The sequence below is a fragment of the Callorhinus ursinus genome, unplaced genomic scaffold, assembly GCF_003265705.2.
Source record: "Callorhinus ursinus isolate GAN/ISIS: 27379988/994484 unplaced genomic scaffold, GSC_fseal_2.0 scaffold29, whole genome shotgun sequence".
Taxonomy (NCBI): domain Eukaryota; kingdom Metazoa; phylum Chordata; class Mammalia; order Carnivora; family Otariidae; genus Callorhinus; species Callorhinus ursinus.
In genome coordinates, this window is record NW_027397091.1 from 14,030,262 (window position 1) to 14,051,267 (window position 21,006).

Sequence of the window (21,006 nt, forward strand, 5' to 3'; positions counted from 1 at the left end):
GTTATTCATAACAAGCCCCTTTCCACCATAACTGGGTTTATATTAATGAATGACTTTTGGAAATCACCTAAGGATGGGAGCTGGTTGCCAGAGGAATCGACCATGAATAGAAGATTGGAATGTTCAGTAACCCTATTTCTGGGAAGAAGTGGGGGATTAGGGGTTGAACCAATCACCAATGACCAATTATTTAATTATTTATACCCATGTATTAACGAAGCTTCCATGAAAACCCAAAAGGAGGTGGTTTGGAAAACTTAAGGGTTGGTGAACACGTGTCAATTTGGGGACAGTGTTGCATGCCAAGACAGCATAGAAGCTCCAGTCCCTTACCCTATTCCTTGCTTTATGCATCTCTGCCATCTGTTCCTGAGTTATATCTTTTTAGTTTAGTTTATATTCTTCGAAGCTGCCTATTGTGTTCCAGTTATCTACATGTCAATCATGATATCACTTCATTGTCTTGATTGTTGTAGCTTTATAATAAGTCTTGAAATCAAATCGTGTTTATATCCTTTCAAAATAAGCCAGTAATCTAGTAAGTAAAATGTTTCTCTGAGTTCCATGAGCTGCTGGAACGAATTAAATGAACCTAAGGAGGGGGTTGCTGAAACCTCCAATCTATAGCTGGTCAATCAGAAGCACAGGTGACAATGTGGAATTGCAGTTGGCATCTGAGGTGGAGGGCAGTCTTTTGGGCCTGTGTCCTTAATCTGTAGAATCAGATGCTGTCTCTGGGTAGACAGTGTCAGCACTGAGTTGAATGGAAGATACCCAGATGGTGTCAGAGAGTTGCTTACTGGCTGGTGCGGGGAACTCCTCCCACCACATGTATATTGTAATTGAGTTCAGAACCTTTTAATATTCATAGAAAAATACTTTGATCCTTACTTCACACCATACCCTAAAATCACTTTGAGATTAATCATAGACTGAGACATGAAAGCTAAAATTATAAAGCTTCCAGAAGGAAAAATAGGGAGAATAGTTTCCTATCATGGGATAGCCACATTTTTGTTGCTGTTTTTAAAGACACTAAGTATAAAAGAAAAAAAGGTTAATTGAACTTTGTCAAAATACAAACTTCTCAACAAAGACATCATTAAGAAAGTGAACAGGCAAGCCATACCCTGTGGAAAACGACAAAGGACTTGTTAGAGAACACTTACACATCAATCATAAAAAGACAACAATCTGATAAAAATGCACAAAGACTTATATAGACACTTGACAAAAAAAAAAGATATAAGAATGGCCAGTAAGCATGGAAATCAAAACCTTATTGAAATACCACTTACCCATTGTAATGGCTATAATTTTTAAAAAGACTATTAATACCAAGTCTTGACAGGAATACGGAACAACAGGAACTCTCAGTCAATTCTACAGTGAGACTGTAAAATGCTAGAACCATCTTGGAAAAGTAGTTGACAGTTCCTTATAAGTTAAACATACAGTTAACATATGAATTACATATGTTTTAGAAATTACATTCCTAAGTATTTAACAAGAGAAATAAAATACATGTACACACACACACACACACACACACACACACACTTCAAAAATATTCATAACCACTGTATTCGTAGTTGCCCCAAATTGGAACAATCCTATTGTTCATCAACAGGTGAATGTGCAAACTAAAGTGTATCTATACATGGCAAGCCACACAGTGATAGAAATAAATGAACTACTGATATAGACATCATAGATGAATCTCCAAAATATGTTGAAGGAAAGCAGTCACTCCTAAGGGTAATGTAGTGTATAATTCCGATGATGTGAAAGTCATGAACAGACAAAACTAATTTATAATGATACAGATCAGAACAATGGTTGGCTCTGTGGGTCACAGCTGAAAGGTCATGAAGAAATTTCCAGAGATGATGCAATGTGCTATATCCTGATTTGGGTAATGATTCCAGAAGTTTTTATCCTTTTCAAAGCTTAGCAAACTATACACCTAAAATATGTACATTTCAATGGACATAAACTATACCTCAATTAAACAGAAGCTCTGCTTCCCTCTTCCCACTCCCTGAAAGTAGTGTTCAGGAAGTCTGGTTGGTAGAATGGGGAAAAGTCTGGGATGGGAAACTTATTATGCCTTTGTGTTGTCTTTATCACACCTTTGTGTGTTCAAATCGTCTGGCTGCTTCATTTGGTGGTTGTAAAGATTAATAGCACAAATACTACCAATAAAAAAATAATACCATATGTGTGAAATGCACGTTTCTCTATAGATAAAAGAAGTGTTTTTCAATTTTTTTTTTTTTTTTGAGCAGCACAGAATCTGATGTGAGCCCACAGATAGGGGTGAGATGCTTTGGTTGATGCAGGAGCAGGTAAATGAGTGGGGTAGGTATTTTCCTCTTTCCTTCTCTCCTGGATTTTGGACCCTGAGGCACCTCTGCTCAGCAGGAAATAGTTTGAAAGCCATGAAAGGGGTTCTTTTGTGTCCCACTCATCACATTGTCCTCCACTAGAAAATCTTGGTAAATACTGGTAGAGAACCTTGCAGACTTGCTGGAAACATAATTTCTCAGCTTGTGAGAAGCTCAAATAATAGAGCCAGGGTTTTCTGGCTGGCACCTGTCCTCACCTACTCATTGAGCTCTCCTAGCCCCTTTTTACTATGAGGGATCCAAACCATGATGTTTGGATTTGCATCCTCCATTGGAACCTGTTCCTGGCCCTTGCATAGCAGGGTCCAATACACATAAGGATGAATAAGGAAACACTACTGAGTCTTGCCCAGTCTTCTTTTTTGTCATTAGCTTTGTTTTTTCTTTCTTCTAGCTCTTTTTCTGTTCTTGTTTTATTCTTTTCTTCATAATCTCTACATGCTTACCTGGACCTCAGAAAAGAAAAGGATATATTCATGACTATAAATCCCTCTTTTGGGAATTCATTGTTCTGCAATTCTCTACTCAATACCTGATAATGGGCAAGTAGTTAAAGGGGAAAAGCCACAAGTAAACACAGACAAGATTGAATACATGTACAGAAAATGCCCGATTGATTTGAAAGAAGTGCTGGCTGAGGGTGCTACCTGAGGTGCATATTCCACAAATTGCATTAAAATTACTCATAGAACTCCGTGGTTGCTCCATCTCAAAAAGAGTTTTAGGCATTAATTAATGAGTGATTAGTTCGGCCTCATGAGTTATCGCTCTAATAAAATGGGTGTTGAAGCACGAATCACAGCCAGTTTGAGTGTGTTATTGCTATTCTAACAGACCTCTTTAATTCAACAATTAGGAAGCATGAAATGTGGGTTAATAGACATAATTTGATGATATAAAATTGTTCATCTGGTATGAGCCATTCATCTTCGTTAATACAATTCAGGTCACGTGGAAAATGACTCTTTTGAGTAGGACCTGCAACAGCTTTTGTTTTTCCTCCCTGTCCTCTCTACACTCTGTTCTGGGAAACCAGGAAGGAGGTTTTTCCAATGCAATCTCTGTTATCAATTCTGTGATCTCGGGCAAGCCACACCATCTTGTCAGGTAGGATGATATGGCTAACGTGTATGTCTTAACTGCACAATAAAATCAAGTTCTGGGGGTAGATATCCAGTCTTCTATATCTCATGTGTATCCCCATGAGATAATGCTTAGAAATTATGATTAGCAAGTATTTTGAGCTAAATTAAATTAAATAATGCTTAGAAGTTATGATTAGCAAATATTTTGAGCTAAATTAAAATTGAATTTCAATCTAACTGAATTAAAAATAAAATGAGAAGATCTTCATATGGAATTCAATGGGTTCACATAGAATGTAGGCGATTTAAGTCATGTTTGTTTCTCTACAGTGGTTTTTATTTCATTTATTCTAAGAGCATTAAGAGGTTTTAGCATCCCTTATAAGCCCTCCACTTTGCTTGCCAACACCACCACCATCCAGCCCTGACCCTCTCCTGCTTCACTCAGCCACATTTGAGCTTCCACCATCATCTTTGTCATACATCAAGTCCCTGGTCAAGTTTCACTTTATGTGGGCCTCTCCTTCAATCTCTGGTTTTATCATTCATGATCCTTTTGAAGTTGCTTCTCAGAGAAACTTGATAATTTAATAGAAGGGCTTATATTTTCTCATTTTAGCATAGGTTAACTTAGTGATATTTGTCTTGCTTGTTCTTCAAGGGTTTAATGTTATTCATTCTTTTTTACTGATTATTGGCCAATTCAGCAAAAATGTACATTATTCTGAATTTGAACATTAAAAAACAGAACGGCAATGACTGACATTAAAATTGATTAGGAGTGAATGTTCTAGGTTCCTCTTCTTGCTCTGTTGATAACTTAACTCTTCATGTAACCATGGACAAGTTTCTAAGCCTCTCAAAACCTCTCTTTATTTATCCGTAAAGATAATTATACCTCTCAAGGTTGCTGTTAAAATCAATTGGGGATAATTGTTGTGAAAATGCTTTCAAAAAGAAGAGTTCTATACTAAGACAAAATTAACAATGAAGTCATGCATGACAAAGCCTAACGTGTTGGCCTTTCTTCTACAGGGCTGGCTTGTATAAAACTTACCTGGATCTTTAGTTAGGTGAATGTCCTTTAGTGCCTCAGTCCCCAGTGACCAAAACCACACTCAACATCTTCCTGCAGAAGCTGTGATTCTACTTTGTTCCATAACATGGCTAATCATGTTGCCATCTTGGTCACCCAGACCTAAAACACTGAAGCCATCTTTGGCTTGGGTGGCCATGCTGCAGTTTAGATAGCATCATTCTGATTATTGCCTGCTGACCCCATAGATTAGTTTCCGAATACTGTAAACTAGGTGGCTCAAAATAATAGACATTTATTTCTTACAGTTCCGGAAGTTAGAAGTCCAGAATCTGATATCAGTGAGGTTGGTTCCTTGTGGAAATTCTAAGGAAAATACGTCCCATGACTCTCTCCTAGCTTCCAGTGGTTGCCAACGATCCTTGGCGCTTACAGACATATCACTCTGATCTCTGCCTCCTTGGCATTTATAGATATATCACTCCAATCTTTGCCTCCATGTTTACATGGCATTTTCCCCTTGTGTCTCTCTGTCTCCACCCAATTCTTATAAGGACACCAGTCATTGGGGTGAGGACCCACTCTAATCTAGTTTGACCTCATCTTAACTTGATTACAACCTTATTTCCAAATAAGGTCGTATTTACGGGCACTGGGGATTAAGATTTGAACATATCTTCTGGAGATACATAATTCTGAAACGTTATCAAAAGTTCCCTTTTACTCTTCAGAGTGCCTGGTTTGAATGATAGATTTTATAGCCACCAATGGGGCGCCTGGGTGGCTCAGTCATTAAGCATCTGCCTTGGGCTCAGGTCATGATCCCGGGGTCCTGGGATCGGGCCCGGCATCGGGCTCCCTGCTCAGCAGGAAGACTGCTTCTCCCTCTCCCACTCCCCCTGCTTGTGTTCTCTCTCTGGCTGTGTCTCTCTCTGTCAAATAAATAAAATCTTTAAAAAAATTTTATAGCCACCAAACACTCTGACTCTCCACTCTCTCCCCATCATCTTATCTACTTGCAGAAACAAGAAGGAATGGTTTCTTGGCTTTTATCTTTATAAATCTGTACCCACACCAGGCACTTTCATTCCTGACATCTCTCAGTCTGTTTTATCTCTTAACCTTTGACCTGTGAGACCCCCTCCTGACCCCACTTGATATTGTCCTAGCTCTCCTGGTTCAGCTTTCAGCATACACAGCAGCTCATTCCCAGATTAAACTACCAGCTATCTACATGCAGATCAACCTCTTAAATGCTACATTTGTGTAGAGTGAAAATCATCCACACTTTGAGTAATATATAATTTGGAATTCGTGTATTCTAATCACTTTCTCCTCTTATGGGAATGATGGTTGGGACTATAAAATATTTTGCTGCTTTATTTCAAGACTAAATTAAATGTATATCATGTTTGTTGGTATTCATTCTTATGTCCTTAGGGCTTCTTTTTCAATCATTAAATCAAGAGTAGGATGAGGAATAGAATTGGAAAAAGAGGGACAATCAGCTGAAGCCCAGACATTTGCAAATTGTTTCATAAATAGAGCATGATGTGCTTCTTTGGGTAAATATCAGAATTTTGAGTAAAGGGCACTCATGATGCTCCTGATTCTACTCTTAGTATTGTAATCACTTGATGTAGCTGGCTTTGCATTCGCACAAATCTGTGAGATCATGTGGGAGATTATTTCAGAACCTGAGTGGGTTTTAAGCCAGAGACTGTGGGAGGTGCACATGACGTCTGTCTGCTTTTTTCTCCTCGTGACTAAAACTGTAGTATTTCTGACAGACTTAAACTCCCAGGGATGGAAGAAAATTTGAGTAGTTTCTAAACAGCCAAGTCTGCTCTGAATTCTGCTACACAAATGCGTAACAGATTACCATCAGACAGGATTGTGAAGGTTGACTGTTTTAAAAATCTCCAAGAGAGAGGTGGTGTCTTTCTCCTGTGTAGCACTCAAAATGAATGCTTGTGGGGGACAGGAAACCTGCATGAAAACTATTCTGTTTAGGTGTATTAAAAACGGAAGTCAAAAAAAGAGAAACATCTTGTAGGAATAAGTTTAAGGTAGACTGAAGGATTCTGATATGGTTAATGGTTAATTTTGGACATTTGGAGCTAAATAATTTAAACCATTTAAGCTTCAAAGGACAGGAAGGAAACTGACTGCAGTCTATTCTGGGGTGATTTTCTTTTTGGCCAAATCACTTGGAACAAAAAGATTTTCTTAAAAAAAAAAAAAAGGAGTAAGAAAGAATGAACTCTGGCATCCTCAGAAGAAATGCTAATGGGATGTGCTGAGGAATGAAGAAAGTAAACAGATTAGGGGAAGTCAGAGCTACATCTGCAGCCATAGAGCGACTAACTCGTCTTCCAGGTCCTCATTTTTCTAGTACATTGCAACAATAGTAGAAAAAATCTTATCACAGCGAGCCCTAGTGTGATCGGAAATAGGTGAAGTTTGGTATAGGAAACAGAACAAATTGTAGCACTGGTCTCGACTGTATTTTAATCTATTTGTGTGTTTATACATGGCAATTAGACTCAGTGAAAACAAGATGCTGATTATGCTAATTAATAATTACATACTTAAAGGAAATACACAGTTGGCAGCATGGCAAGGCTTCTTCCTTCCCGCTTTCTCTCTTCTTGTGTGCCTAAGAAATACAGTTGACCCTTGAACAACACAGGTTTGAACTGCGTGGGTCCACTTCTACTTCGATATTTTTTGGTAAGTACAGCAAAGTACTGTGAATTATTTTCTTTTCCTTATGACTTTCTTTTCTCCAGCTTACTTTTGTAAGAATACAGTGTATGATAAATGTAACATAAAAAATATGTATTAATTGCTGTTATGTAAGGCTTCCAGTGAACAGTAGGCTTAAAAAATTGGGGGAGTCAAAAGTTATATGCAGATTTTCAATTGCACCTGAGTAGGTGCCTCTAAACCACATGTTGCTCAAGGGAGAGCTGGTCCTGTCCTGTTGGGGTTGGGCCATGCATCGGGAGTCAGCTCCCCACTTACCTATGTGGGAGGACCACCCACACAGTCTATGAGGAAGCAGTGCATGTGAGGCTGATATTGTAAACCTGGATCTCAATGTGTTTGATTGCACATCTCAGTCTGCCAGATTCCATCACTGGACTCGTATATTAACGCAGAGAACAAAGAGATACCTTTTTTCCTTTAGAAAAAGAACTTTCTACTTTTCAGATATTTATAAACAAGGGCCTTTCCAGAAGCAGCACAAAAAATAGTCAAGAAAAAGCAGTATCAGTAGCAAACACTTTCCTGGAAAATAGATTTTTTATAAAAATTTGTACTTTCCATTATTTTTGTCTTTTGTCACTGGAGGGGGGATTTGAGAAAATGTCCTTGCCTTCTGGAGAGCTGTGAAACAAGCAGATACTCTGATTAAAAAGTGCAGCTTCCCATATGGAGGATAGTGTCTGTTCAGCCCAGCCCAACCCAGCCTAGGATCTTCTCAATTGGCTGGTGATGATATTCCAGGGAAATTAAAAGCTGAGGAGCCTGTATAGCTGAAGTGGAGATAATTCCCTCCTCCTTCTCTTTCTATAATCTTCATCCCCCCACCCACATGTGATGTCCTGTGAGCAGAGGACACATTCAGATGCAGGGACAACCCAAGTCTCAGAGAAGGGACAGAGGGGACAGAGGCAGTGATTATGTTAATCTTTGAACAGGTAGAAAAACGAATAATTCTAGATTCACTTATGGATGTAGATAAAGCAGTAATCATGTCAGCTTATTGATAAGACACTGGATAAAGAGTCTTTGTTTGACCAAACTTGAGTCAGCCTCCCCTGAACTCTTTCTGCAACAAAGACTATCAGGTGTTAGCAAGAATCCTGCTAAGTCATTTATGGAGAATTCCCCACCTTAGATGTCTGATCAAACTCCCCAAACATCCCCAACATCCCCCACCCCAGGCGATATCTTCTCACCCTGGCCTGCCTTCAGCAAGAATCCTATTAGGTCAGAACCCTCATAGGGCCTCCGCCCTAGATCCCCCCAGACCTGATGTCTTCTCTGAGTAATTTTCTGCTGTCTCTCTCCCTCCAACCTGCTCCTCAGCTGTAGATTCCCACTGCTTCTGGTTGTATTTGGAATCGAGCCCGGTTCTATCCTGGAGTTCCTCTTCTCCTATTGCAATAGTTTTTTGAATAAAATCTATCTTCAGCCCTTTAACTTCTGTCTGGCTCTGGTTCTTCTTTGACAACACTAAGCCTCCCCAGGTAGGATTTTCATCTGGTTAGACACTGGTGGCCATTCTGAACACACCTGTGTTTGCTCAGTGACTGTTTGGGGAGAGAGCATCCTTCTCAGACAAATTCCTGCTCTTCATGTTGGTCAGAGCAGGGGAGTCACGGGTCCAGTGGTCAGCCCTGCAGCCCCCTTCCTGCAGCCTTGCAAAGCGAGACCCCTGGTCTGCTCCAAATATAAAGAGAACATGATGTGTTTGGTAACTGGAGCCAGAAGACTAACTAGAGGCTTACGTGTGAGGGTGGGTTTTTTAATTCTCTAGAAGCAATCAGACATTCCAGATCATTCCAAATGGACTGTAATAGTGTTAACCATATCCATTCTGTTTTCACTGCTGTTCCCATGCCAAACTGGATTTTCAGCAAGGATAATCAAAACAAAGAGCTAACAAGCTGGGCCAGCCAGCTTCACTTCCTGTTGACCTATGACATAGCCATCCCCAAACTAACAATTGTGTCAAGAAAACAATACTTCACAATGCAATAACGCAGAGCAACATTTTACACTGCACTTGTTCTACACTTGAAAATTTAAGTTTAATATTTTCTATTTCTTCTGTTCTTTTTAAAAATCCATTGTGTAATGCTGGCCACCATTCCCTTTAATTTGAAATCACTTCCTGCTTGCTTCTTTCTGTGTATTAAAATGTTTCCTTTCTTTTATGAAGTGATGTTTATACTAAATGACTTCTTTGTTCTTACATTTAATTTGGGTAAAAATGAAAAAAATCAACCGCCATGTTAAATTTATAAAATACAAACATTTTGGACCACGAAACTCAAACATTTTAGAATTTCTAGAGAAGAAACTCATTTCATTCATTTATTCATCAAACATGTATTGAGTACCTGCTTACATGTGAATGTTAAGGCAGGAGAAATATAACATGAGGCACCCATGTAATTTTAAATTTTCTAGTAGCCACATTTTTAAAAAGTAAAAAGAAATAGGTGCTTAATCTTAAGATATTTTACTTAACATGTTGCATTCAAAATATTATTTTGACATATAATCAACATAAAAAGTTATTACTGGGATATTTTATATTCTTTTTTTATACAAAGTTACTGAAATCTAGTTAATATTTTGTACTTGCAGCATATCTGAATTTGGATCTCACATTTCAAGTGTACAGATAGCCCCAGGTGGCTCATAACTACCATACTGCACTAAGCAATTTAAGCAGTTACAAAGTTAAACAATAGAGGGTCTCTAGGTTCACAGAGTGGGGGTAAATAATCAGGAGACAAAGTTATACATTATTATCATTCAAGGCAATAAGAAAGAATAAGTGTACAAGAGTAGGGACTAAGCCCTGCCCTGGGAAGGTATTTGTATCCATGGGGCTTTTAGAGGGGACTGTGGAGGTGGGGAGCCTCTAGGGCAGACCCTCAAAGATGAGTAATGGCCACCAGAAAGACAGAAGGGAATTCCACATAGGAAGATCCACTGGGGTGTTTTAAGTGTGGAGTGTGTTTGTACTGGAACACAGCCCCAGGGTCCCAGCCTCTGTCCTGACCACCACCCTGCATCAACTCGACACTCAGGGAAGCTTCATTAGGGTTGATACCGCTGAAAAATGTAGTTTTTCCCCCTTCCAGCTCTGTGGTGCCTTGGCCTGACTCTCTGCCTCAGGGATTGGCTGGGGAGACTCCTGTCCTCGTACTGAGTTCCTTCAATGGTCATTCAGCCTACAGATAGCAGATGATTTTTGCACCTGTGCTTTTGGACTACCTAGAGTTCTTTTTGACCCCTTCTGATAGTAGACTACCTTCTACTAGCTCCTAATTCTTCATATTAAGTTTTCCTTGTTTCAATAACCGGGGTGGATTTGTCTCCTGTTTGGACATTGACCAGTATATTCTCATTCTCTCTCTCTCTTTTTAAATTATTTTTGTTATCTTTGTTTTTATTTGATTTAAGAAAGGGGGCCTTGGAAAACATGTCTCTATTCCACATTGAAGCAGATTTGTCCTGGCATCAGTAAGTGTGTGCAGCAAACTTTGCCATACTCTACTCATATCTCTTGGGTCCTAGCCTTTCAGCATACTTATCTCCTGCTACTTGCTGACATCTAAATGTCATTACTGAGGGTTTTCTCTGAAGCTACAGAAACTTGCTCTGCCCAAGCACATGGCATTCAGAAGTGCCAAGAAATTAATCCATCCAAGAGTGGGAGTCAGCCAGCAACTGACAAGATTCAGGGTATAAACACCTTAGCTCCCTCACCCTGCAGGCAGGGGAACTCAGGCGTGTTTCCTAGATGGTCCCCCAGTTCTCTATGGGGTGAAGCCCCAGTTGCCCACAGTGGTAGTGGCTTACCAGTGCACCCCTTCCTTGTCTCACTTCCAGCGTTTCCTGGGATCACCTCCTAAATAAAATACTTTCCCAGGAATCCTTGCCTCAGAATCAGCTGCTGGAGGAACCCAATTTAAAACAGTATGACGACCCCAAGTTCATTGGGACTGGATATTTTAGGTCACAGGGTAATTCACCACAATATAAAACTTACAGGTCATTAGTCATAATACCAACTCATCTACCCCAATCTGAAGCAAATGAATTGGTCTTTTAAAAATCTTTAATATGCTTGGAAGCTGTGAAAACATGTTGCTAAAACATCTGTTTGGTTTATTTGCTTCAGTCCAATCATTAGTGGGTTCAGCCAGAAACATATTCACTTGTATCAACTGAATACACAGGGGACCATTGAAACTTTCCACACTTCAGTTTACTCAGTTTGCTGTTGCTGGGATGCATCTGCCATCTCCATCACCTCCATAAGAAACTAAAAGAAGCAGGGCACCACTCTCCCTAGGCTGCTGGGAGGATAATTCCTAAATATTGTTGTGATGTACATGGCACATAGCAGAGTGTTATGCAAATGCTAACTAACAAACATGGAATATTCTATTTAAGGGTACCGGGAGGAAACAGACGGAGGTGTATTAGGGCTTAGAACTGGTGTTATTTTTCTCCTGTGCACTACTCATTAAAAATATTTTTCATTCAATAGGTGGTCACTCTGCTTTGTTCTGGATATGAATAATTTCTGGTCTTGGTCATACCATGTTTTGCTTATGAAATCTGATAACGCTGACCTGAACTAAGTGTCAAAAGACTAGTATGGCAGATCGCAACAATGACCCAATTCTTCCCTTCTTCACCACAAGACTTTGCAGTGTGGTATTTTCTCACTGTGGGAAACCTGACCCACTCCTTGACTCTGGGATCAGCCATGTGACTTGCTTTGCCCAATAGGATGCTAGCAGACACGACGTCAGCATGTCTGTCTTTGCCAGGAATATCTAGGCCGGTTTGCTGGAAGGTGACAGGTAGGTGGGACAGAGCTGAGTCACCCCAAGTGAAGCCGCAATCAGTTAACAGCCAGCCATCCCCCACACATGTGAGTAAGCCCTGCTGAGAGCAGAAGAACCATCCAGGTGAGCTCCACCCAAATTATAAACCCACAAACTCATGGGCTAAATTTATATTTATTGTCTTAAGTGATTGAGTATTGGGGAGGTGTGTTAGGCATTATTATGGTAGTACATAACTATACTTCCAACATGGTCAAATCTACCAGCCATTTCTGCTGAGATGTTGGCTGATCCACGGTCCTACCTCAACTCTCAGCATTGGTGATATTCTTAGACTTTCTGCACTGCCTCACTTCCAAGAAGTTTCTTCTTCCTGATTCAAGAATTCCAAGGCTTTTCATCTATTTCCTTCCCTTGGCATCATCCCTCTTCCTATCCCGTTATTAGCCAAGTATGGAGGCAAATGGTTCAATTTTATAATTCCTCAGAAAATTTCCAGCCCCCTCTCACCTTTTATAACTAGAGTTCGTTATGACACAGCCAGCAGCAACAAAAATATTTCATTACTCTGACAGACAGCTTAAAATAAATTTTCGTTGACATTCTCCAAGCCATTGTGGAAGGTAGAGAAACACACAGTGGGTGGGAAGAAGCTGACTGGCAGAGATACGTTTAATGTATTTTTACACAAAGGGATGTATCTACAGATTTCAAAGCACTTGACAATTGGGTCGAAACTGCAATAGCTTATTTTCCTCAAACCATTTTAATAATATATTCAGAAGAAGACTCCTTCTTTCCATGAATACACTCATGAAGCACCTGCATAGCTGTGTTCCCTTGGTGGGGCTTATTCATGCCTTCAGCTCATTGTAGGACCCCTATTCTTTTCCTTTTCATTCTTGCATCAAAGCTCTAAAATACTCCCCCCCACACACAAAATACTGGGAACCAGTGAAGATTTTACTAGCAAAGCGAAGAATGAAGTCATATTGCCCATCATTTTGGAAAAACTCCATAAAGATGTCTTTCACCTTTTGTCCTAGGGAGAAGGAGCTTTATAAGCAAACACTAATATAAACAGTAAGGCTGCAATATTTATTATTATCTGGGTAAACCGCATGTAGTATAAAATTCAAAATTTTGTTATCTCCCTACTTCTGCTTGAAACAACATTGCTTCAAAAATTTGAGGGCTCCAGAATTGCTGGCACTTCTTTTCTGAGTTCAGTTTTGGGGAGGATTCCTGAACAATTAGCCAAGAAGTAGCAGTATCCCACAGAAGAGTACCTAGAGGTGAGAGAGACACCTTTCTGCAGCTTCATCAACATTGGAATCCTAAGTAGATACCACTGAGGAGGGTTGGAGCAGAAAAGGAAGAAAAAGAAGGTAACCACTTACCTTCTAACAATATCTGTTTGTGAGCAAGTGTAGAACATTATTATATGTACCCAGAAATACATATGGGGTTTGTTTTACAGGGCATTGGAGAATCTGCTATATTAGATGGGGTGAGAGTCAGCAATATAAATGCTATTCTTGGCTTTAAGGGAAAACATAAGTTATATATGAATAAAAACTCTATGAACTAGAAATTCAACTTTTTCTAGACTTCAGTTTTGAATAGTATTACTTTTTGAAATTCTTCATTTGCCTTTATTAAGTTGCATATACTTGGTATTATGCATAAGGAAACCAAGAGATAGTGTAGGCTATAAAATATTCACTTCAGCTTCTAATTTTGATTCTGGAGCCAAATAATAAAATGGAAATAAGGGGAGAATATTCCAAAATGAGTCATAAGATCCACAAAGGTCTGAAAAATAATTTTTAACTCACAGATCATATTAGAATATACATAAGCTAATGAATCATATATCAGTGCTACTTTCAAAAATGCTAACAGATGGCATTTCCTCTGAAGGAAAGTGAAATTTACTCATCTCTGTAGAAATCCACTTTGATGGAAAGCCACTTGCTGGACCCACCTTTAAGGAGCAGGATGGCCAGTTGACCTTCAGTGCTGGGAAAACTGCTTAACTTTTGGGAGCCTCAATTTCCATTTTTATAAAAATAAAAAAGGAAGAAAGGAAGGAAGGGAGGAATGGAGGAAGGAAGGAAGGAAGGAAAGAGGCAGGGTGGGAGGGAGGAAAGCATCTAATATGTGCACATGGTCTTTTTTTGCTTTTTGCCGGAATGAGACTATTCCTTTATACTCATATCTAAAGTACAGTGATGTCTCATTAAAGAGCAGTATAGTAATTTTCTGAAACTTGAGTGATTTAAGGGTTAGGATAATTCTGTTGGCAGAATAGTTAGGGAATTAACTGCGAATCGGAAGCTGCAGTGGACATCTCTTGTTTGGGCCAGCTCATTTGGAACACATGTATTAAAAGAGAGCTTAATTGATGCTAAATCTATTAAACATGAAAAGACCCGGCTGCAAAGAGATGAGTGAGGTTTTAATGTGAGGAATCTGAGGACAGGGACTCCAGTGGTGAGCAGAGTGGTAGCAGTGAAGGGGAGATGACATTACCAGGCAAAGCTTTTGAGATGTTCCTGGAATTTTTGACACTGCTATTTCCCCAAAACAAAGAATACCAAGAAGGCGGAAAATCAGGTCAATTGCAAGATTCTGACCCTCTATTCATGTTAGGAACATATTTCTCAATTTTCAGCGAGAGTCAGTAGGGGGAAAGAGGAACCTCTTTACCAGAACTGAAAAATTGACTACTCCAAAAATGTGAAAATTGCTTGTGATTGTCAGTGCTGTATCACCAGAAAGTTTGTCCCCATCCCCCAGGGATGGACTAATACAACAATTCGGCTCTTATGTCCCAGATGATTCCAACATTAGAATAGCCTTTTGCAATCATTCCTCTTTTTTAGGGATACCAGTAATTTTTTGCTCTTGGAAATCTTGGGTCCTTGACCCCTACTGACCTCCCTTTATCAGGATACTCAGCTTACCACTAAATCATCATTTCTTTCTTCATTGTACTTCTCTTTACCTCAAGTGGCATGCCGCCCATCCCAGGGTGTGTCCCCTTCCATTGGAATCCGGATTGCTTCAAAAACCTGCTAGCTGGCTCTAGGTTAGTGGCTGCTGTTTTTAAACCCAGATTACTTTTGGAGACTCAAGGTTATGGAAAGAGAAGCACAGAGAAGTCTAGGGCTCTCATTGTAAGTAAAACAGCAGGGAAGAATTGTTCTTAATGTAGTTTAATCAGAAAAAAGAACTTTGGCTTTCCTCAAGGAAAACTCTGGAGGTTTTTGATACTATTTATTGTAACAGAGTGCCCAGTGAAGATTAATTCAATGAGAAATTATGTGAGTTGATTTTTGTATAGGCAGAAATCTGGGGTCACCACAGAATAGATTTTTTATTGTTGTTTTGCAATTATCTTTTTCCTGAAAGTGTTGGCTCCTTACACTGGTGAAAGCCTGTGTGGTTCATTCCATTACTTGTTTACAATTCTTCTGTGTCTCCCTGGCCTTAGCCTGGCTCCCCCTGTGGGAGGAGCCTTCCAGACCTTTGGATTTGGGGTTTGACCATGTGACTGACTGACTGTGACTATTGGAATGTAGGTGGGAAGGAGACTGGGACAACTGTGAACAGAGTCTTCAAGATGCATGACATGTCTCAGCTTGCCTTCTTGAGTTTCTAAGTCCCCCATGAGAAGGGGATGCCCTAGGTAGCCATCGCTCATTCAATAGGGATCTCAGAATGAAAGCATGTGGAGCAAACCTGAAACTGACATGAATCCTAGAGCCCAGCCCAGCCAGTTGACCTATAGTTGATCCACACACCATAAATAAGAAATAAATGCCATACTTCTACACATTCATTTCAGGCCACTGGGTCTGGGGCATGTTTGTTACATACCACGCTGCAGCATGACTTAATACAGGTGGCAGTGGGATCTGTTGCTTTGTGTAAGGGGCTTAGCTAAGCTGCTTTAAACTCAAGAAGAAGGAAATTTTCAGCCACCCATTTTGGGTTTCAGTCCATTGTTCTGACTTCTGCTATTCACTCTTTGCTCTGCTACCATTGAGCATGGTAAGCAATATTCAGAATGATCAGAAATATACCAAAGATGTGGGTTGGCAATAAAATAGATAATTCCTGGACAGAAGAGAAATTCTATAATGTGCTAGAAGGTAGATGACATTTGTAAAAGGGATTAGCTAAGAAAGAAATTCAAACCATCTCACTGACAATCCATATCACTGGAAGAAATTATCAACACAAAATAAAGTGGACATTGGTGGCAACTTCATATGATCAAATCCATTGTAGAAGAAAAACTAAAAAAAAAAAAATCATGTAGGAAGTGTTGAAAACTGCAATAATTGAGAAAAATTAGACTTAATAGAGTAATCACCAGACAATAAAACGAACAATGAATCATTAAGTAAAAATTGACCAAAGAATCAAATCTTCTCAAGAAAATATTGATGTGAAAAAGATAGCCCTGGGAAAATTGGGCTTGGTATAAATAAGCGTCACAGAAAAATACTCCCAGTAGCAGAAGCTGTAGTTTGAATAATCTAGACTAATGTGGTGCATTTTTTATAGTGCTTTTCCTGTGAGTTCCGTATTCCCTGGGGCATTGTGTATGTGCTGTGGGCCTGGCCCCAGCACCTGCAGCCTGGCTGTGTCCTGGGAATGGAGAAAGTTCCCTGAGGAAGGACAAGTGAGGACCAGTAGGTGGGGTGGGGGTGGGGGAACCCTCTCATCTCCTCAGGGAGCAGCACCCACCAGAGGGCCCTGGCTGCCAGGGTCCCCCCTGGCGTGTATGTGGATATCGTGTCTGGGAGTAAGCCAGTGGAACCAGTTCAAAAGGTCACCCTCTTTTTGAGGCAATTCTTACTTCATGATGCCACACTACCGAGTGTGGTGAAGGCCAGTCTCCAGGGGTCTTAGTTCACCTCCATCTGCCTTATGGTCAGTGGGGATTTTCTCAGATTCTGGCATTTTATAGACAGCAAATTATCTTTTTAGAGGTAACCTCCTGAAAGTGTGTCACTGTTTTAAGCCTGAGCTTCCTGAAACCATTGAATTACTCTGTGAGGCCTGGTGTATGTGTGAGTGTGTATGCCTGTGTGAGCATGTGTGTGTGTGCCTTTTTGACTGACCATGATATTCCCATTTTTATTAGAGGTTGTGTCTTTTTTCGTTTGTTGGGAGGGAGAGATAGAGGAAGAGAGGAACAGCAGAGGGAGAGGGAGAAAGAGAATCCCAAGATCCAGACCTAGCACAGAGCCTGATGTGGGGCTCCATCCCAGGACCCTGAGATCATGGACTGAGCCAAATTCAAGAGCCAAATGCTTAACTGACTGAGCCACCCAGGCGCCCCTAAAGGTTGTGTCTTTTTATTTCAACACAACACTACTCTTAACACAGTTGTTTTCTAAAATTTTAAAATGCCTGCAACATCTTTTTAATCAGGTCATCATATTGTCCATTTTACTACTGAAGAGACTCCTCAGTAGTGGATAGTCCAAAAACTAAGCGTGAGGTTTGCCTGAAATCACAAATGCCATGCTTCTACACATATTGAAAAACTGCACAAGTACAGTGGGATATCATTCAAACCCTAAAACACAAAAAGTTGACCCACAAAGGATGAATTTTCCTTCTCACCTTGTATATTGTTGTCCAGGCTGTTTCGAGTGTGTTCCAGGGATCAGCAATGTCAGCATCACCTTGAAGCCTGACTGAAATGTAGAATCTCAAGCCCCACTTAGACTTACTGAATTAAAACCTGCATTTTCACAAGATTCCCAGATGAAGGGTGCCTGGGTGGCTCAGTAGGTTAAGCACCTAGCTTTTGATTTTGGCTCAGGTCATGATCTCAGGGTCGTGGGATTGAGCCCTGCATCGAGCTTCACTCTCAGGGGGAAGTCTGCTTGAGATTCTCTCTCTCTCCCTCTCCCTCTGCCCCTCCCCCTGCTCATGCTCTCTCTCTCTCTCAAATAAATAAATAAATCTTAAAAAAAAGATTCCTAGATGATACATATGCATATTAAAATTTCACACTCTCTAACTTAAGGTCCTCAGTGGCTGTCAAATCTGAGTATACATTAGAAAAATCTTGAGATATCTCCAAAATGTAGAATAGGTTTAAGGCATGGGTTTGCTTGGACTGGTGTAGTCAGCTGGAGAGGGTTCCACTGTGATCAGAGACAACGCCCATGTACAGGGCAGGTCTGCACATGTTCAAATGTCCAATACAGCATAGTCCCAGGCAACAACTATTAAGAGTAAGTCTATGTGCAATGAAGATCTCAACCTAGAGTCCAGGAGTAAACCAGGAAGAGGCATAGTTGCTGAAAGGAGAGATCACAGGAGAGGGGAATGCCTCTGCATAGCCAACCACCCTCTGGTCATTAGACATCCATGACTGCAGTCGAGTGAGTCTTTCTCCTTGGGCTCTGCACAGTGAAGCAGCTGGTACAGGGTGCGGTAGAGGTAGATCCTTACCATCCAGAACCTTGAGTTTTCCTTTCCAGCTTGCATCCTTCACTCACATGTAAATTCCTGCTGAGTCAGAATGTAAACTCCCAATGAAGGGAATTGGGGCAGTAGTTATTCTCCTAGAGATGGAAAAACAAAGACACCCAAGAATTCTATTCAGTTAATCTAGCTTCTAGATTTATCGATCTAATTTCCAGGAATTTTTGATGAGTCTCCACTGCTCATCTGTCTTGCAATTGAGCTTCAGAATTTATAACAAGTCAGTCTTCCTACAGCCTGTTATTACCAAATAACATTTTAAAGTGTTGTTCAAAAAATAATGTTGCTAGGTTGTGTTCCACGCATTGCATGGGGTATGATTCTGGTGGCATAATATTGCATTATGTAAATATCATAACTGATTAAAATGATAAGCTGTGAGGGTGAGTTGTGCTTGTTATATAATGGGAAGCTGTAACTGGCTATGTATTGATATTGTATCAGTTTAAAATGATTATTCTTGCATGTCTGGGGTAAAATGGCAGAATGACACCATATGGAAACTCTTTCCTTTTTAAATCTGAAGTTGGGACTAAAATTAAATGTCATCAAGAAAAGTGACCACCAGAAGTTAAATGAGAAGAGACGACAGCACTCCATGTTCTAATATTTGAAAGATGGCAATGACAGAGAAGAATGATGGACGATCTTGCTGTGACTCAGGGCCAGTGCCTTACTCCAAAGCAGCATGGAGGAAAGATGCAGAGGAAAGAATAAAATCTTTAAGTGCAGTATGGTGTGTATCCTTACAGTGTACTAAAAAGAAATAAAGGACTGACTCATACTATAATATAACATAGATGAACCTTGAAAATAATATAAGTGAAAAAAAAACAGATACAAATGCTACATACTGTATGATTCTATTTATATGACATGTTCAGAATAGGCAAATTCTTAGGGACAGAAAATAGATGAGTGGTTGCCTGGGACTGGGAGGGGAAATAGAGATAAATGGGGAGTGATTGCTAATGAGTATGGGGTGTCTCTTTGGGTTAATGAAAATATTATGGATTTAGATAGTGGTGATGGTTACAGAACTTTGTAAATATACTAAATTATATACTTTAAAAGTGACATTTACAGTATGTAAATTGTATAAATGAATGAATGAATGTAGCAAACCTGCAAAGAGCAACAAAATCCAAAAGATAAGGGGCATTTTTGGAATAAAATGAGGAAAATTTAATATAAATTGGTATCAGGTGATATTAAGGAAATTATATAATAATGATATTGTGCTGAAACAAATAACGCAACATATTTTAAGAAAAAAGAAAAAGAAGAAGATAACAGGAGAGGAAGAAAAGGGGAGTATGTCAGAGGGGGAGACGAACCATGAGAGATGATGGACTCTGAAAAACAAACTGAGGGTTCTAGAGGGGAGGGGGGGAGGGGGATGGGTTATCCTGGTGATGGGTATTGAGGAGGGCACGTTCTGCATGGAGCACTGGGTGTTATGAACAAACAATGAATCATGGAACACTGCACCAAAAACTAATGATGTAATATATGGTGATTAACATAACAATAAAAAAATTAAAAAAAAAACTAATGATGTAATGTATGATGACTAACATAACATAATAAAATTAAATTAAAAAAATAATGATATTGTGGTTAGTAAGAGAATGTCTTTTTTAGGAGATACATGTTGATATATTTAAGAATAAAGTATCATGATGTCTATAATTTGTTTGCAAATAGCTCAACCAAAATATAAATAAAATAAACAAAAATCCATAGATAGAAATAAAATATGGCAAATATCAACAATATTTGGATCTAAGAGGTGAGTAAATGGATTATAATTTTAATAGTATTTCAGCTTTTCTGTATCTTCAAATTTTTTTCACAAAAATGGTTATGGAGTGGTACACATAAGAGATCACTCAGGTTAATAGAAGGACACATAGTAGGAACCAATAATATGAAGATATCAAATCTACTGACATTATCTCTACTTTCAGTGTTATCCCAATGAAAATACTATCAGCACTATTTTTGGAACTTGACAAAATGATACAAAGGGTCAGCTGGAGAAATAAACATGTGAGAATAGCCAGGGAAATCTTGAAAATGAATAATAAATGGAGAACAACCTTATGAGCTACCAAACCATTATATAAACCCAAACTATTTAAAACTAGTTTAATATAAGAGAAGATAGTCAATTTAACAAAATAAAATAGGGAGTTCTGAAATTGACCCAGGTACAGGTAGGAATTGCTTATATATAAAGGTGGCATTAAACAGAAGTGGGGGGAGGAATGATTAGGTAATAGATTGCTCTGGATCAAACGGCTAGCTGTTTGCAAAAATGCAAATGTGGATCTCTCCTCCATTCCTTT